At 35.3% G+C, this 20,176-nt stretch overlaps 2 long non-coding RNA genes and 1 pseudogene across 2 annotated transcripts; 2 read left to right on the plus strand and 1 right to left on the minus strand.

The window, feature by feature from the left end:
- Nucleotides 1-2,083: 2,083 nt before the first annotated feature.
- Nucleotides 2,084-3,629, plus strand: LOC143600039 (pentatricopeptide repeat-containing protein At2g34400-like; annotated as a pseudogene).
- A 4,396-nt stretch (nt 3,630-8,025) lies between these two features.
- Nucleotides 8,026-11,346, plus strand: LOC143600040 (uncharacterized). Its single transcript, XR_013147407.1, has 3 exons — nt 8,026-8,303; nt 10,005-10,115; nt 10,777-11,346. It is a non-coding gene; the product is annotated as an uncharacterized LOC143600040 (long non-coding RNA).
- A 7,176-nt stretch (nt 11,347-18,522) lies between these two features.
- On the minus strand, nt 18,523-18,993 carry LOC143600043 (uncharacterized). Its single transcript, XR_013147408.1, has 3 exons — nt 18,835-18,993; nt 18,735-18,773; nt 18,523-18,659 (listed from the first exon to the last, which is right to left on the minus strand). It is a non-coding gene; the product is annotated as an uncharacterized LOC143600043 (long non-coding RNA).
- Between the last annotated feature and the right edge of the window lie 1,183 nt (nt 18,994-20,176).

Here is a 20,176-nt window from a genome sequence, read left to right on the forward strand (position 1 = left end):
TCCTCCAACCACGTTTCAGTTTACTGCTCCGGAGATAGTCTGCTTGCCACCTCCTACTGTCACTCCATCGGAGGTTGTTGCAAGATTTGTTGAGTCAACGTTGGTTGCTACTGTGGGGTTGCCGGTTTCAATACCACCCACATTTACTTTTCAGACTACTTCTGATATTCCCGCTAGTTTGGGAATACCTCTGCCTTATGCTCAAGACGTTTCTCACATACGTTTTGATTTTGATGCTACATTGTCTGATTCTGAAAGGATAGCTGCTCTTGAACGGGTAGTTGCTGAACAGTCAAGAATCAATCTAATCCAGACTCAAGCTATCCAGCGACTTGTAGCAGAAAATCAGATCCAATCGTCCCTCCTTGTTGAGCACGGTAAACTCTTTGATGCTCTAAAACAGTTCTTAGCATCTCAGGGGGATACGAGCTGCAAGGGCGACGAGTTGAGAACCAAGAAGAGACAAAACAGAGACGATGATCCCAATGCATCGAAAGGTACAGGTGGTGAGTTGCCAAGAACTGAACAAACTCTTGGGACTTCCACATCTCAGGGGGAGTCAACTGGTACGGCAGGTGGATCAGGTGGTGAAAATGTCGTGATTGTGGATGATGAGGAAATGTTGGGTGATGATGATGTGTTAACTATTGAGGAGATTGAAAAGATAGGAGAACAGATTGTGATTGATAGTGAGATAGAAGAAGGAGAAATTGTGGATGATAGTGTAGAACATGATATTCCAGACGTTGACAAGGTGAATGTGAGTCAGGATATGGATGTGTCAGATGAGTCTGAGTGGGAAGAACAACCGAGATGGAAAGAAGGCTATGCTCAGTGGTTTGTTAAGACAAAGAAGCCAGCGGTCCAACGATGTTCAAAAAGAGTTACAATATCAAGGGGTATGCTGAGTCAAAGAAAGGTATTATTTGTTGGCTGTATGATGAGCAGTTAAAGTTATTTGTGATTAAACGCTTTGATGGGATTCAGTATTTTAAGAGGACGTTGAGATCTCTCAATACCTTTCCTGAGTGTGAGGTGAAGGATTTGGCTAGATTGGGTTTAATTAATAGGAGTGATGACAAAATGGCTAGAATTATTGGGAAGATTGTGTGGAAAGAAAGTGTGAAAGAGAAGAAGTTTGAGTTGTTGAAGCCTCAGAAAGGGAAGCTAGTTGAAGATAAGGAAAGAGGAATGCGAGCTGATGGCAAACCTTGGATGGTGATGAAATATAAGACGATTCGGTGCTTGAAAGAAGTGCCGATGAAGATAATGCCCAATGATGTTTTAAAGAGTCTCAAGTGGTGGTACGTTGATAGCCAAACAGCTGAAGCAGTTATGGAAGATGAAGACAAACAGGAAATTCTGAGAGTGTATGATCCCATGCACTTGGTAAATTTGTCTCAAGCTGACTTGCAGGTGCTAAACGATAAGAAGATATTCTATATTCCCTGCATGGAAAGATGAAGCCAAGAAGTACCAGAGGGTGGTATCTGTCTGTGTAAGACAGGGCGTTCATGCTTGAAGACGGGTGACACGAGATTTTTGGGATTGCTAGACACGAGAATGAAGATAGAGATAAGAAGCTACTGCCAAGGGGGAGTCTGTTGGTGCATAATGTCAGTAGTTCAGTATCTCGTGTTTTGTATGTGTCTGTAATCGTGTTAGATTGTTTGTTTTGATTTTGAATATTGTTTTACACAAGTTCGCCTGGGATGTAGGCGAACTTGGAGATAAGCGAAGTTATGACAACTTCGCCTAGTATGTTAGGCGAAGTTGTCGAGGTTATATAAACCTCACTTCGGCTTATTTTGAATAAGTTTTTGACGAACGTGTTGGTGATTATTGATATCACGTGTTGAAGTGTTGCAAAACAATCGTGTTTGTTAGTATTGTAACGTGTCTTTGTTTATCGGTTCAACGTATTATCTATCTTACGCTCGTATCGTATTACGTGGGGATTCCGCACCCTCGTGTTACGAGATACTCCTGTGTAGATCCGGCTGGGAACCTACAATTTTTATTTACTTTTTATTATGAAATAAAAAGTTGTTAATACATTTGATGGTATTCGTTTTTTCTAAAGTTGTGTGGACGATGCTCGTTGTTTACAGCTGGTGGGTCGGTGCATTCGGCAGTTTTAAAGACGCCTTTTGATTCGGATCGGTATATAAACAATACCCTTGTGAGGATGTATGCCGCGTTTGGAGATATAGGGTATGTAGACAAGGTATTCGATAAAATGACTGAGAGAGATGTGGTTTCTTGGAGTTGTATGATTGCTGCTTATCTTACTTGGTATGTTGTTCTTAGATCCCACATTGATTAATGAGTATTTTCTAATTATTGGTAGCAATGGTATGATCAACATTCTATAGTTAATTAGTAATTATTATAGGGCTGAATTCCATTAACTTTTATCAGACAAGAGAGCAGTTCACGAAAACCTAACCGAACGGAATATCTTATTAGTGTTTGTTCATTAAGGAAATGAATTTGTTCGTGAATAGTTCACGAGCAAAAACGAACACAAACAATGTTTTATTTGATTTGGCTGACCGAGAATGGTCAGTGTCAGCAGCGGTTCGGTCTGGCTACCAAGTATGGATTGGTGTTTTTTCTAACACTAATATTCATATGCTAATACATATATAAATTAATCACACAATACTCATATATTTTCGCTTTATAATTAATAAATTTTCTCAAATATATATGATAAGGTTAGAAAAGTCGATTAAAAATACTACAAAACCTTTGATGAACAAGCATTAACGAACGCAAACGGATGTAAACAAGCACTTTATCGAACTTTTACGAACACAATTGAACGAACATGGCCTCTATTCGTGTTTGTTTATTTACTTAATCGAATGAAATTCCTTGTTCGTGTTTGTTCATTTATTAAACAAATGAATATAAACGAAGTTTCCGCCTAACGTTGGTTTTTTTTACAGTTTGACTTATTAACAAACCAAATTATGCAGCAAATATCCATTGGATGCATTATCGGTGTATCAAGACATGAAGCTAGCAGACATAAAGCAGAATTCTGTAACTTTGGTTAGCCTGCTGTCTGTTTGTTCTCATCTGGTTAACATCAAAATAGGCGAGTCAATCCATTCATACATTGTCACAAACGATATCAAATTGGATGTTTCACTAGCCACAGCACTCATTGAGATGTATTCAGCATGTGGCTACATTCAAGGAAGCATTAGTAATATTTAACTCCATAAGTGACAGAAATCTGCAATCTTGGACTATAATAAATTAATGATTACCGGGCTTGCAGAAAACGGGCACGGTGAAGAAGCAATGTTGTTTAACCAAATGGAAGATCTTGGATTCACACCCGACACCATTTCATTTTCTGGGATTCTTTCTGCTTGTAGTCACTTGGGTCTTGTTGAAACGTGTCAAAAGTATTTTGACCAAATGGTGAATCTTTACAACATTCAACTGCGAATCCCACGGGTAAAAAGTGTTTGTAACAGTTTTATTATGAAATATGTGTTTTTGGTTATTTTAAATGTGTTTCTTTTCAGCATTTTCAAATTTTAATTCTGAAGTTCATGTACGTTGGTTCAGTAGGCGCTGATGTGAAAATGTTTAGAAACAAGTCAATTTAGTCATTCAAATGGGGTCAAATCTTGTTCAATAAACCGCCTTATCTCCTATTTACAAAGGTACAAATCACGTTTTCTGAAATAAGTTCTTAATATAATAATTAATTCATGATTTATTTTTCATTTTATAACCAGGATTATCATCCACTTGGAACGATGCAAATGAAGGAACATTGGTTGTTTTTAACTTAAGCCCATTGGTTTCGCGTTACAATCTTTGCAGAAAATGTTGATGAATACACTCTTGCTGATCCATCAAATGGTATGAATATATGCATTCTACTTGATGTGTTGATTTTTTTCTTTTTTGTTTTTTATTCAATTTGTATACTTTTCTTATTATTAATTTGTCATATAATAACACATCACTTTTGTTTTCAGCTTTAGGCACCGGGCGTACACAAAACGACTATGGTTTTGACGAATCTTCGGGGTATTTTTTTTATGATTGTCTGTTCGTGTACAAAAGAACTGTAGGTTAGTTTGTTTGACTAACTCTTATATCTAATTTGCTAGTAATACTAAGCGGTATGGTTTATTATGACTCTTGAGGACTGTATTGCAATGCAACATCTAGACGGTGGTAAGATACCCAAAACTTGAAAAATGTAGTTACGAACGATGTTTTTTTATGTATCACAATTTTCAAATTGAGTTTCGAAAATTGCAAAAGTAAAAACAGCTAGGCTGACCCAATATTTTTTGGTGTCATAGATAATTAGTATGTTCCCGATTTGGTTTAGTTTTTTAGGTTAAACTGTGAGGCGACCCGTTAGTAACGGTTTTTGATTTTTTAAAAAGTAAGACAGAACCATTAATATTTAAACCAAACTGAACCAAACGAAAATAATGAAACCAACTAAAAAAAATCCAACAGTTTGGTTATACTTTTATAAAAAGTTGATTTTTAGTTCGGTGTAGGTTCTGCTATTAACAAAAACCAAAAAACCAAGCCAATTAGAAGACGAAATCGAACAAGATATCGCATTCACTCTTAGATTAACATTCTTATAATCGTATTTTATTGTAAATACAGTCAATACAGTCGTATGGTCTTTTTTGAGTTCAAAAGTCAACTACAACATTTTATTTTTTTTATTTTTTTCATTTATATCACCATTAATAGCTTAAACCATTTATTCTTACATGCAACTGTTGTTACTATTTTGACCTTTATATAAATTATTTTTAATATTAATTTACTTTATTTTTTATTCGGTGTGTCTGTGTTGTGTTATTGTTCATATTGGTGTTTAGTTTTCATTACATGTGTGATAACTATTAATAAATTATTAGAAACGACTATTGCGTTGTCAATTGTCGTTGTTGCTGCATTTCATCTGTATTAAATTTCTATAAATGTTTTTACTAACACATTGAAATATATATTATATTTGGCATATACTAATCAAATTTGCATATGCAAAACTATTGTTAGGGAAAGCATCCGGTTGATGGTCGACTAGAGGTGTTGAAGCTCGCAAGACATGGATTACTGGTCAAACATAGACGTACACAAGAATGGGTGCCAAAGGTATGCTAATATCAAATTATTAAAATTAACAAAAACTTAATAACTTATTGTGTTGAATGTTTCAAACGGGCCTAAAGCTGTCAAAGTTAAATATTTATTTAGATTTATAGATGAAATGACTGCTTAAAGAGTTTGTTGACACGGTGTAGTGCGTGGATGCGGATGACATAACCCACGGGAAGCTTTGAAGTTTTGACGAGAAAAGATACATTGCAAACTCCGAAAAAGAATACAGATAAGGAAGCAGTTGAGGTTTTTGTAGTTTTAGGTATGCATATTTGATAAATGAATAAGTTGAGGTTTTGTGCTTGTACTATGATGATCATTGAATGACTCTTAATACTATTTAGGGTTGTTATTGGGAAACCCTACGAATATATTAGTTTTTTTTTGTTGTGCCAAAAGTTTGAATAGTAAACTGTAGAAGAATTTATTTGTACATACATTGTGAAAGATTTGATAATAATGTTCCAATATTAGAAACATGTGAAGCATAGTTGAAAGTATCCGAAATAGTTCAACATTAATAATGTTGATAACATTAAAATCTTAGGGAAAAAAAATAAAACAATAAACATAGTAAAGTTTTTGGAAAAAATTATATTAATTGCTAAACAAAAGGTAGAGTGTTGCATTGCAAATTGTTATCGCCGCAGCATCGCGCGGGTACCTACTAGTATATATATATATATTTAGTTCCGGTATCAAAAAGTACGTGATCAATCGAGAGTCGCGTGGAGTTGTGAATAGTATTCCAACACGTGCACGCGTAAGCATAGGAAACATTAGAATTTAGACGGTGTAGAAGACACGTAAGCTTAAAAGAAAAACAATAAGAAAACCTAAACCATGGTTATCTCTGTATGTACGTCTTTGATCCCCTCACTCAAACTCAAACTCAAACTCAAACTCAAACTCTAGGGTTTCTCTTCTGTTCGTTTTAGGGTTTCTGTTGGTAAGTATAATAAATAATATTACTCAAATCAATTCATCATCCTTTAATTATTTCATGTTTCTTATTCCGATCATCATCGCTATTTGACTTGTATCAAATCTTACGCTTTTTCTTGCAATTATGTGTTTTTTTCTTTTTAAAATTTTATCATCTGGTGTTTCTTTTTATGTAATTGATATAAAAGAAGAATTAATTATTAATCATGAGTCATGTGTAGATATCAAAGATGAACTTTCATGTTAAAACCGTGTTTACGGGTCGACTTTGAAATTTTTGTTGCGGTGTTATGGAAGTCTTGTTGGGAGGTAGGGTAGGGTAGGGAGTTAGGGACTAGTGATTAATCAGATTGGAGTTTACATGCAATTTTTTAAATATACATATTTGACCAAATAGCTGCGCGGATTTATACAACCATGCTGATATGTGCCTTTCTTTTAATAATAATAATGTTTTCTAGTGTAGTTTGTGAACTTGACAGAATTAATCTTTTAACGGAAACAATTGTCGTATTCGCATATGGCTTCGATGGATCTTAAAGGGATTGTATGGGTAGGTCATATATACCAAAAGTTTAAAGCAATGTGTTTGGAGGTTGAAGAAGCTATGTCTCAGGTATAATATAACTCGTTATCGTTCTTACTTTCAACTTATAAAATTCGACGCGTGTTTTGGAAAAGGGCGGTTGCCCTCGGCTTATTTATGTGAATGGTATATAAATTTGCGTTTGGAAGTGATTAGTTTATAGGTTGCATCACTCGGTTCTTAGTGCTTGGATGTACAATCCCTTCTTTTGATTATCGGAATGTTTAATCGTCAAATAATCAGTTTTTGTTATTTATTTTTATACCTACTGTAACAAATTTAATAATTTAAGGGTAAAATTTGGTAAACTTTTGCACATTCGTAACATATTTTGGACATTTATATCCTTTTGATTTTTTAATGTTTAGTCTGTTTTGAATTCTTAACCTAATTTGGACAATTATAACCAAATTTGGACAAAAGTTTGAAGCAATGTGTATTGCAAGGCACATGACTTGGTTTTTGGTGTTTGGATATACAACTTCTCCTTTTGGTTATCTGAATGTTTAATAGGTCAAAATGTCAGTTTTGGTTAATCACTTTCATATACCAACTGCAACACTGTTACAAAACGAATCATTTAATATGGGAAAACTTGGACATTTTATTCTTTTGATTACTTAAATATGGATATTTTAACCTAATTTGGACATTTTAAACTCCAGGAAACAGCTAAATATGTTGAAAATCAAGTGCAGACAGTCGGTGCTGGTATTAAAAGATTCTGCTCTGATGTCATGCAGGATTTGCTTCCACTATCCTCAAAGGATCTTTCTAGAGTTGCCGGTGCTGAGTTGTCACTTAACCCTTATCTTGAATTTGAAATTCACAAAAAACCGATATCAAGCATTAAGGAAGATGATGCTACTAAGATCAATTCCCTGCTTGGGTGCGCGCATATAATGCATATGTGTGTGAATCCTCAGGTGGGCTAAAGTGAAATTGCACTAATTTTGACGTTATTTTACTAAACTCGTGAAAATAACGTTAAAAGTGGTGGAAGGTTAATCAGGCATCATGTGGTAGCATTGATAGCCGAAAGACAAGGTTACATGCACCAATCGGCCGGTGTCCCAATGGTTGAGTGTTATGTGTCTTATGTCCAAGGCTTGATGCAAAACTATCATCGAGCCGGGGGTCTCACCAGAAGCAGCGTCTCTATTCTTACGGGGTAGAGGTAAGGCTGTCTACATCTTACCCTCAAACCCTACCATAGTTTTGTTATTAGTGGGATATACTGAGTACGATGGTGGTGGTGGTGGTGGTGGTGCTGGTGGTGCTGGTGCATCTTTTAATTGGGAAATAAGTGATAAAGTTGAAGAAAATAATTCTGACCGGATGGTTACAAAAGCGTTAAATGAAAAACCGAGCATGACTGTGTTTTCTAAGTCGCGTGCAAAGATAATGAACACATCTAGACGTGTGTCTTCTAGTAATATTGTAAGGGCTGAACGTATAGTTAATTCTTTGTGAATACGTCTTTTCTCATGTTTAAAGGTATATATATTTTTCATGTTATCGGTTGTGGACTGCGCAGGTACATGTGAAAGTAGTGGTTCTAATACATCAAATGCTCAGTCTATTGGTGGAGTTGTGTCTCATACAGGTAGCGTGTATTAACTCACGGTTTCCAATTAATGTGTTTTACATTGATTGAAAACCATAAAAACATATAGCTTACAATACCAAAAAAAATACTCTATTCTGACTGCAATTCCGTTGTCATCAAAATTTATATTGGAATGTAGAAAAAAAGTTTAACACAACTGTGGAAACCATAAAGACGAATACCAGTATTAGTTCCGACCGTAGTTATTAAAATCGGTCGCTTGGACCGCCTGGGCGTTTTTTTTTGCGAGTCGCTAGCTCACCGACTTTCCATAGTAAAGGCGTTTTTTTAGGAGCCAATTCCGGAATTTGATTTTTTTTTTGACTTATTTTGATTTCTTTTGCTTTATCATTAACTAATTGATAAGAATTTTCTGAAAAAGTTGAATTTACTTAATTAACTCCAATCTATCAGAGATAATTATTTGGTTTCTACAAATATAATTATTTGGTTTCTACATATCACACAAGACTGAAAAACAAGGTTCTATTTATTGATTAATCCACACATGGTTTATGCTCATGTTTCTTGTACTTAAATGTGCTTTACAGTAGCCATTTTAACTTTAATAATAAATTTTAGAGGTGGAGTTTAACAATAACAAGAAAAATGATTAAAATCTAAAGGACTGACTATTTTAAAACTTTTTGTACTAATTATATAATATTAAATGTTATATAATAGCTTTTATTTATTTTATTTGAAGAGTAGTATTATTTTTTTTACTAATAATATATTTTCATTTCTTTTATTAAAGAGCACTTTTTTTTCTCAAGCCCTGGCCTTTTTTGCGCCTAGGCCCCAGACGAGGCCTATGCACCTTAAGTGCGCTTAGCGCATTTGATAACTATGGTTCCGACAATACCACACGTACGACCGGTTTTGATTATAGGTTGGAATCGTGTTCAGGGGCGTAGGTTTGTTGGGCCAGGGGTGGCCCGGCCCCCTCCGTTTTTTTCGCTCGGTAGTGTAAATTTATCCTTTTACAGTCGAAAAGTATTATACATAGTGTAAATTTATCCGTTTCTGACCGAAATTTTGAGTCTGGTCCCTTTCGTTTTTCGCTAGGTAGTGTAAATATATCATTTTTCAGCTGGAAATTTGTATACATAGTGTACGTTTACCCGTTTCCGACCGAAATTTTGAGCTCGGCCCCTCCGTTTTTTTGCTTGTTAGTGTAAATTTATCCTTTTTCGGCCGAAAATTTTTATACATAGTGTAAATTTACCCGTTTCCGACCGAAATATGAGTCCACCCCCACTCTAGTTTATGAATTTTTTTTATAAATATTGAGTCCGGCCCCCCTCGATGTGTATGTCCAAGCTACGCCACTGATCGTGTTGTTTTCATCACGGTACTGGCACTTGTATAGCTTACGCTACCAAAAAATGTTCTGTTTCCAACAAACTCCGTTTTCGCAAATTTTGCACCGCAATGCCAAGATAAAAAGGTTAAAACAACTTCGTTTTCAACTTTTTTTTATAAGTTAACGAACACAAGTTGTGAGGAAAATCAAATTGAATTATAAATCAGTGAGTTAAGGGCGTACATTAGGGGTAAAAGTACACTTCAATTGAAAAACTAAACATTATTCACACCGACTTATGAAATTGTTATCAGAGATCAGATTGTACCATGAATGCTTCTAGTAGTATAATTTTAATTTCTAATTTTGTTTAGTTTGCCTTTTTATTGCAGATTTATGTGAAAATAATGCGCGTGCGTGCCTTTCTTCAGTAAGTTCACATGTTAGTGATAATACTAAGTGTGATCAATCTGTTGGTGATGAGGTTTTCAGGCCTCTTACAGGTAATGAAATTACGCAAATTCATTTTGTTTGAAGTTTCTTATTACTTAACTATGTGTGATGTTCATGTATGGTCTATAACCGATTTAATCGGATTAGCGAACCAAATTGTGAATTTGGTTTTAGACTAAACAAATCTTGCTTATTCAGATAACTGAACGAATTTCATCGAATAAACCGAATAATAATTGGTTTAATTGGATAACCGAACCGATTTGTGAATTTGGTTTTTCGTATTTGAATTGTGAATCCGGTTGTTGGTTTGGTTATCTGTTTCACAAATCTTGCTTATTCGGATAACCGTACAGAATTCTATCGAATAAACAGAATAATAAAAGGTTTAATCAGAAAATTCAATCGAATAAACCAAATAATAAAAGGTTTAATCGGATAACTGAACCGAATAAATTGGTTGAATTTGGTTCATCGCTTAGACACATATCTGATTCAGATCAGTTGGTTTTCGGTTAGGAACTACTAGGAAATTCTGTTATGGTGAATACGTACTGACGTGCATACCTGTAGAATTATTTATTTGTAAAATGTTAATTAATAAGTATCCTGGTTCTTTATTGTTAACGTCTTTGGCTCATTCATTTTGTTTAATTATATTTCTTTATGGCCCGTTACAAATTTATTTTTAATGTCATTTATATTATGTAGGAAGTTCAGCAGATTGCGATACAGATTTAGTTGAGGAAACTAAAAGTGATGCTAATGTGCAAATCATGGAACCTATCGGCTATCGGGCATGAATCTGATTCAGAATTTGAGGAAACGTGTGTTTTAGTGGATGGAAGTGATTTTGTATTGACAAGCATAAGCAAGAAATAAGACGGTCATACAAGGTATTTATTTTTTCCTTTACTTTATATTAGTTTAATTTTTTCTGAGCATGTTTGAAGGCTAGAGGTGACAGTTTTGAACCGTTAATAAAAGTGGATTGTTAGGTTTGATTGCTTAGCGGGTCAAACGAGTAAAATACCAAATAGCTTAAAAGGAAACCTCCAGAATCATTTTATTCAAATAGTTAGATTATTAATGAAACAAAATGATTTTATCATATTAGACACTAATTATTTGTAAAATGAATAACTTTAACGAAAGCATTTGGCCTAACTGCTGTGGTGAGGTTGTATGGTTCCGTTTTGGCGGTCTAACGAGCCGGTCATTTAAGTTTTTTTTATTTATGCATTATTTTTTTTTTCCATTTTGGAGTATACAGCTGTGCATTATTTTCATGAACCATTTTTATCATTTAAAATTTTTTTAATACAAACTAATGATTTTGCTAAAAATAAAGATAATCTAGGCTGACCCAACGAATCTGGCTGGTTTTCATGTTCATAGTTAGTGGCTCGGTCCATACTTTTTGTGAAAATCTGACCGTGATCACCCTTTGGTTTAATACTATCTATTTTGTATTGGATGTTTGAAGCTTACATTTTCTTGATTTAATAGTTAAAATGACACATTGATGCAGGAGCATCCGGTCCATTAAGTAGGCCCGGCCCAAACGTTTATTTTTATTTATAAATAAAGTTGTTAGGTTTTTAGTTTCATGAGTTTTTTGATTAAGTTTGATATAATAAGAACATTGTTCTTTGAACCTTTGGTTCGTTTATTCGTCTTTGTTAATCATGAGTGTCATGAGCCATTTGAATGCTTTCGTTTCCGCATCATTTGGTATTAAAGCTTTTGGTTCTCAAATGGCTCAACGTGGAGGTAAATACTTGTCTGTTCGTCGATTCGCCGACAGAGGCAACGACACGAGTGTTTTCTATTTGCGTGCTCGTGAAGAAGATCGACGTCCTACTCGCAGATTCGCCGATCGAGGCAGCGGTGGAGTCTATTCTGACCCACGGGATCATAAGATAATCAAACGTCTCCGGAAGCGAGTCCGAGATCTGGAAATACAACATATCATGCGGCTCCAACAAAGGATCCGAGATCTTGAATCATCATCAACATGGAAGGAAACGGAACCGGAAACACCCGTCGTGGACGAGTTAACCGATCCTCCCATTGGTGATACTATCTATAAATCTTTGCCCGTGTATGACGATTACCAGGACGAGGATTGGTATTCTTGGATGTATGGTGAATCTTTGGATCGGAAGATGACGGAATACACGAAAACATATGCCCTTTTTTTTGATGAAATACTAAGGGGTGCATTGGCCAATAATGGTGTTGTAATTAATATTGCAGACGATGTGGTTGCTACGTGTGGTTCTCGGGTGGCTGCGGGTGGCGTAGGATCGGTTGTGGTTGATGGCCAAAACTCGAGGAACAAGGAAAGTCAGTCGGGTATTTTGATAAGTCAAAACAATTTGAATTTTAAATATAGTGTTATTCACATTGAAGATAGGGATGACGGTGATCAAATTTTTGTGTATGATGATGGTGGTGGAGGTCCTATTAATTCAGAAACTGACGAATTTAACGGGTCAATTGAACTTAATAGTTTGAATAATGACAAGGAAGGTGAAAAAATCTCAAAAATAAACCATGTTAGTGGGGAGGTTGTAGGTCTCATTAATTGTGGAATTAAATTAAATACTCTAGGCATGCATAGTGATATAACTTCAAGGCATTTGAACGGTTTCAATGCATTAAAAGAAGATGGAACATATTATCTGTCGCGGGTCGTGATGCCGTTGAATAATGAGCGAGTTGATGTTTCTTTTGACCCAGGCGGCTTCGGTCCAAAAACAAAACTCGAGGACGAGTTTTTCGAAGATGGAGAGTATGATGCAGGAGCATCCGGTCCATTAAGTCAGCCCGGCCCAAACGTTTATTTTTATTTATAAATAAAGTTGTTAGGTCTTTAGTTTCATGAGTTTTTTGATTAAGTTTGATATAATAAGAACATTGTTCTTTGAACCTTTGGTTCGTTTATTCGTCTTTGTTAATCATGAGTGTCATGAGCCATTTGAATGCTTCCGTTTCTGCATCACACATTTAGAAATGCATCGACATACTTGGTTCGGCTTGAAACTGGTTTGAACGGAAATAGGTTCTTGAGTTGTTTTATTTATTTGTTGGAACATGCGGTATTCAACATTTGGACTGGGGTGTTTTTAGAGTACCCTGGAGCGACTTGGTTCTTCACCAACCCTACTGTTATCTCATTTTTCCATGAACTAACTATTTTGAACTTTCCTAGAATCCATATTTCAAATACGTGAACCATTTTCTAATAAACTTTAATTAATGCGAAATTCATTAAAACATAAGATTGAAGGGTTGAGTTCAAATAGGAAGAAAAATTCATTTTTTTAAGAATGCTAAAAATAAATTCTCTACTTATGAAGCTTACCTGTCTTTTTATGCATTATACGATTAGATGGGACATCGGCCTGGTTGATACTATTTTGCAAACCACTATAAATAATTTGTATTTTTTTTTATTGACTTTTCCTTTAATTTCAAGCTTTGTCTTTATGCTTCAACCACTATAAGTTTCTCACTAGAGTTCGTACTTTGTTTCTGACTTCTTTGATTTCAAGCTCCCATGGTGTATATAAAAATATACATTTTATTAGCATCAAATAATCTTTAAAAACTATAACTTCTATCGTATAATATAGTTAAAATAACTACTTATCATGTTAAAATGTATTTTCAGGTGAATCCAAGCCTCAAACGAAGAAACGAATGAAAAAACCAAAGAAAACAGCAAAACATGGGGCTGTGCTTCAGGAAACATGGGGCTGTGCTTTCAGGAAACACGGGGCTGTGCTTTTGGAAACACGGGGCTGTGCTTTTAGGAAACACGGGGCTGTGCTTTTGGGAAGCACGGGACCGTGCTTCTGGTCACTTTTCAGAAAAGACAAAATATTTTACAAGAAAAGACAAAATAGTGAACAGCTGGACACGGGGCCGTGCTTTTGAAAGCACGGGGCCGTGCTTACCTCTCAGAAACGTCAAAAAGAATTAGCACATGTCACTAAAAAGCATGGGGGCGTGCCTACGTAAGCACGGGGCCGTGCTTACCTTCCAGAAACGACAAAAAGAATCTGGATCATGTTATAAAAATGCACGGGGGCATGCCCATCTAGCACGGGGCCGTGCCTCACACTCCAGAATGCCTATAAATAGTGGCTCATGTTGCACTCATTAAGTGTGCCTTGAAAAGAATTCTATCCGGTTTTCTCTTATAAAAACACACACTAACACTCGCATAGAAGATTTAGTGAAGAGTTTGAAGGCTTGGAGATCATCACCATCAACCATCATCATCATCCATCATCATCATCATTAAGAAGGAAGCTTTATCTACATTTGGTTAGATTGTTCCAAGTTTAATCATGTATTTGTTATTATCATCCATCTTAATGTTTATCATCATGCTCATTATGAGCTAAACTCCATTTACCATCTAAAGTCTATGAAGAAGCTTTGTTTTACTTGATTATATAAAACATGTGGTTTAGTTTGGTAAAGTACATGGTTATCTTACAATTATCTTTTGATGAGAAATGTTTCACCATTTTAAAATACTAATTCAAAGTTGGTGATTGTCAATTATATTGGCAATCGTTCATGATCGATTCATGTTCTTGAAAGATAGAAATACTTTGATACATTATCGAAACATGGATCCTTATATTGTACTTAGAAATGATGAGATATAAGTTATGATGTATTTCTCTAAGTCTTGGTAATCCGAAAATGGCTTTGCTTAGGATATTATGCTAGTTAAAAAAATCATATGTTAACAGAATGTGTAATTATAACCTACATAAATCAACCAAGGGGAGGTTGTGTGAGTTAACTACAACCACTCAAAGTTGTTAGGATTGGTATTTGAGAAATCGAAGTCAATTCTAATCATTCTACTTTACCAACTGCTTATCTACTTAAATTGACATTCTCGGGGTAGCATGCTATTAAGCATAGGATGGACTTGAAAATATGCATGCTATTATTCATTATGTTATAGAATGTGTCCACTCCAATATGAGGATCATAATTCTATCATATATTATTAGGACAAGTCTATCACATGTTTAACTATTAATCATCAAGGAACAATGGAGTGGATTCTAGATATTAGATGGTAACATTCGTATAATTGAACAACTCGTTTAGAATTTCTTATCTTGGTCACATTTATATATATATATATATATATAATTATTTATATTTTATAAAAAGTTCAAATATTAACCTCAAAATGATTAAAACCTCCGATTGAAGTAAAACAACGATTTATTATTAGAAACATTTGTGTCCACGGATCGATACTTGGTTTTTACCAATACTATTCTACATATACGATAGGTACACATGCCCTATTTTGTGTGTGTTTAGTCTTTGTAGAAATCACTTTTATAAATTTAAAACAAGATCTTGTGCAAAAGCTAAATATCCAATCTATCATATTTTATACTACTACACGCGCACATGCATCAAAGTTTTTGGCGCCGCTGCCGGGGACACGGTACGTTTTAAGAACGATCCAAGTTTTAATTTAATCATTATCTATAATTGTACAAAGTTTTAACTTCTATTTTATTTTGTTTTACCTTTATTTTTTATTAAATACTAAAATATATAATTTTTCGGCTAGCCTACTTTTTATCTTTATTTACCTTACCTTACTCTAGCTTAATTAATTTAGACCTTAGTTTAGTTTAAAATAGCGTAGCATAACTCGTAGTTTAACTTAGACTAACTTTAGCTAACTTTTACTCTAGTGTTTAATTTTGATTTAGTCCCATATATGTCCTCTACTTTTGAGCCTGAGCTTGTTTCTCCAATTTCTGAACCGGAACGACTCTTTCGTCGACGAACTCGTAAACGGACAGCAGAAACCGCCGAAGCAATCAAAGACGAATCAGTAGACGCCACCACATCAGGAGAAAATCAAACCGAAGAAATGATGGCGGCCCAGAACAATGAGCCGAACATGAGCCAGTATGCCAAGCCATCTCTCGAAGGCTACGGCAATGGAGTGGCTCCACCCGAAATCACCGAAAATTTCGAAATCAAATCTAGCACCATTCATATGGTGGAAAATTCAGTTCAATTTCATGGTCTCCTCTACGAAGACCCTCTTTCTCACATATCTCGATTCTTACGAATCTGCGAAACCTTTAAAATCCAAAACTGTTCGGAAGATCAAATCAAACTCAAAACTCTTTCCTTTCTCTCTGAGGGGCCAAGCCCTAGAATGGATAGAATCTCTTTCCTCTGGTTCCATAACTACTTAGGACCAGATGGTTGAACAGTTCCTCCTCAAATATTTTCCGCCCGATAAAACTGCCAAATACCGAGCCAGCATTACCGGATTCCGGACCGATGATGATGAGTCATTACACACAGCATGGGAAAGATACAAAAGTCTTCTGAGAAGATGTCCACACCATGGACTGATCGTATGGTTACAAGTACAAATTTTCTTTGACGCACAATCCAGTCAAAACAAACAGGCCATCGACCAAATCGCTGGTGGAGACCTGGGATCTAAATCACCTAACGAAGCATTTGAAGTTCTGGAGAAGGCTGCAAGGAAGAGTTTCGCTTACAACCCACCAAGATCTAAACCTACCCATAAAGGAATACACCACGTTGATTCCAACACTCTTGTCACATCACAGCTTGAAGCTCTTTCTAAAAAATTCGAACAACTTCAAGCCGAGCTATCAAAAACCAGACTCACCTGTGACACTTGTGGAGGAAATCATAAGATGAATGACTGTAAACAAGTCATTATGGCCATGGAAGAAGTCGATTTCATCGCTCGACAGAACAACGCTTTCAGCAACAACTACAATCCAGGATGGAGAAACCACCTGAATTTCAGCTGGAAAGACGGAGGTAACACTCAACCTTTACCCGGATTCGAAAAGAGACCAATGAATCAATCCTTCCAGCCTAAACCTCAATACCAAGATCAAAGTTCTAGTAGCCATCAAAACCCAAGCTACTCTAAGATCGAAGAAATGTTAATCCAACTAATGACCAAAACAAATGAAGCAAAAAAGAAAGCCGACTCAAGAGCTGTTGATATCAGTGGAGTATTGTTAAAACATGAAGCCGACCTCAAAAGTCAACAGGCATCATTGCGGTATCTAGAAACTCATATCGGATAGATTGTCCGACAATTATCAGAAAGACCACCCGACGCTCTTCCAAGCAACACAAACACTAACCCGAATGCAGCAGCTAACGTTGTTACACTCAGAAGCGGTACAACGACTGTTGCCTCACCAACTACAATGCCATATTATTTATTTATATTTTTAGAATACAGAATTCTAAACCGAATTAACCGAACCAAAACCGAATAACCGAAAAAACCAAACCGAAAAAACCGATCCGAAGCATTTACCGACGGTTAATTTGTTAGTTTTTCGAAAAACCGATTTTTGGGTTTAGGTTAGACAATCCATTTTAAAAAAATCGAACCGAACCGATTAATCGAGCCTATGTTTTCTATGTGTTTTTTTATTAAGATGTTATGACTAGAAACAAAACACCAATAGAATCTACCATTGATGGTGATTAATATTATGAAGATGATCAAGATTGGGTCTAAACTTTGAAGATGATCAAGATTGGGTCTAAACTTTGAAGATGAATATAACAATGAATGAAGATTCAGGCAAAACCTTTAGTTTTTTTTATTAAGAACGTTGTTGAATTTTAAACTCTACCACACAAACAACTTTGTATTTTTTTTGGCTCCACGTAAAACGCTATTTTGGTATTTTGAATTCAATATGTATGAGGTACTCTATTTTTTTAATTTTTTTTTGGTAATGTCTACTCACAATAAAAAAAACCGAGATCGAAACCTTACATTAACCGAAAACCAAATAATCAAATAACCGAAAACCGATTGGTTGGTATTCTAAAATAACCGATAGCTTAGGTGGTTTGGGTTTCACCCAATAACCGAACCGTGCTCACCCCTACATAATTCTAAAAAATAAAGGAGTACAAGTATGACTATGTTTTCAATCAAGACAACAATTAAAACTACAATGAAGTAGTGCTTTGCAATCAATCTCTTCATCGACTACATGTCACCATTTGCAATATTTAAATCCATTTTTTTTGTTTATTTGTTGACAGACAGCACAGAACCAAACAGCTTAGTATTGTATTATGTTTAACTAGAGGTCCGGGAGCTATAAACACTTGCTACACTATGGGTACAAGTGGATTGCTTCGGTTCTTATATTTGTATGGCCAGCTGGTTTCAATTAACAAATCCATATCCAGATTAAATAAGAAAGCAACAAACTTAAAAAGTGTCAGTTTCAAAAGAAAACAAAAAAAAACAACAATCGTACCCGGTAAATCCCACACATAGCAAAAGTTATTAGTTCCAAAACAAAACAAAACAAAAAAAAATATATTTTTAAACATATAATTCATTGATAAGTTATAGAACACAAAAGGTGAGTTCACTTTCCTTGATTCACTTGCTCTTATCATCTTCTTTCTTCAGCTTTATACTTACCTTGAGAATTCACCAACTTTAGACACGGAAACTAAAACAATTCATGGCCCGACTGAACGCTCTCCCACTGATATCAAAACACGTAATGTGTTACATATTTTTGTTGGCAGTCACATAACTTAAAAGAGGTAATGAATCTTACATAGGGTGATGCCTCTCGTCTTTTCTTTATCAACATATCCTGCACGATCAAGTTATAAATTAGTCGTGTTCATATGTTGGTACACAACGGACAACATTACCTGTAGTAACCGCCCATTGTGGTAAACATCTCCATAAAAACACGTTGGGTCATTCGTACAGAAGACTTTAATCTTCAAATGCTTTCCAGCAACCATCTTTCTAAGCTCTTCCTTAGCAGCAGCAGCAAGCGGTTCAGTTTTGCAGATGCGTATCCCCCTGTTTTTAGCAGTAAGACAGATTTAACTATGATGGGTTAAATAAACTGAATACAAAGAACATCAATTAAACACTGTTACAAAGAATGTCGAATAAATCAAGAATGTCAAAAACACATTGTTATAAAGAACATATTTCGTAATTTTATAGGTTGAATAACTCAAATACAAACAGTTTTAAGTCGGCCAACTCAAGCATACACAAACATTTCTTCATGGGTCAAATAAACAAACATTTGATAAGCTCCTGTTGTTTTCCACCTAAAAAACTAGGCCTTATTTTTAACACTCCCAACTAACTTGTGACCGCATTGCACCGTTAGACTATTCTTGATGATTTGTCAAATGTCTTGTGTCGGTTTATCAAAGCTCTTTAAAAATACAATAGGACGGTGTTTCCCTTCTTGCAGTTAGCTTGGGGGTCAAGTCAATCGTGTATAAATTCTCTTGTATCTCTTATTGCGTATCTTCCGGTTCAATAAAAAACAAAAACAAAAACAAAAAAACATCTGGAGCAGTTTTCAGAGTACGTGGACCTAGGGGGTGCACAAAGTGGATTACCCAGACTGACCTTGCTATTACTTGACCCAAACTTGATACCTGAGAATCCTCATAAAAGAGACCAGACAGCTGAAATTCATAAAGCATATCGGGCCTCGATCTCAGACACAATTAGTTGTCGATTTCGAGACCGAAATTACATCTTCAAGATTCACTACGTTATACACTTATCTTCTATATTAGGGGTTTCTTGTGAAAGCTGCAACTTTATCCATATCATACTTGATTGCTCTTGATTGTGAATTTGTATTGATCGCAAGCAAAAAACGACAACTAATTGCTGGTGTAAATTTATGGGAAGAAGCTATGGTTCATATGACTTGATGCCAATCAATATTAAATATCAGGATTTCCATTTTCCATGAGACACAAGTGGTATCAAGATCATCTAGTGATTGATACACTAAGGTAAGCAATAAAAGTGTTTTAGTTTGATGCTAGCATACAATCAGCATAGTAGATTTTGCTAAACAGTAATATTTGATTCCAAAGACTAATTAGAATGACTAGCTTGATGTTCAACTTTTTGCATAAACATTCAAACATCAGTAATCACAAATTAAACATCTTAGCAAATGATGGTCCGGTACCCTCCATCCTTGGATATTATTAGGGTCCGGTACCC

This window comes from Bidens hawaiensis, unplaced genomic scaffold, assembly GCF_021521415.1.
Source record: "Bidens hawaiensis isolate Kalapana, Puna unplaced genomic scaffold, B.hawaiensis_p1.1 tig00053241_1, whole genome shotgun sequence".
Lineage (NCBI taxonomy): Eukaryota > Viridiplantae > Streptophyta > Magnoliopsida > Asterales > Asteraceae > Bidens > Bidens hawaiensis.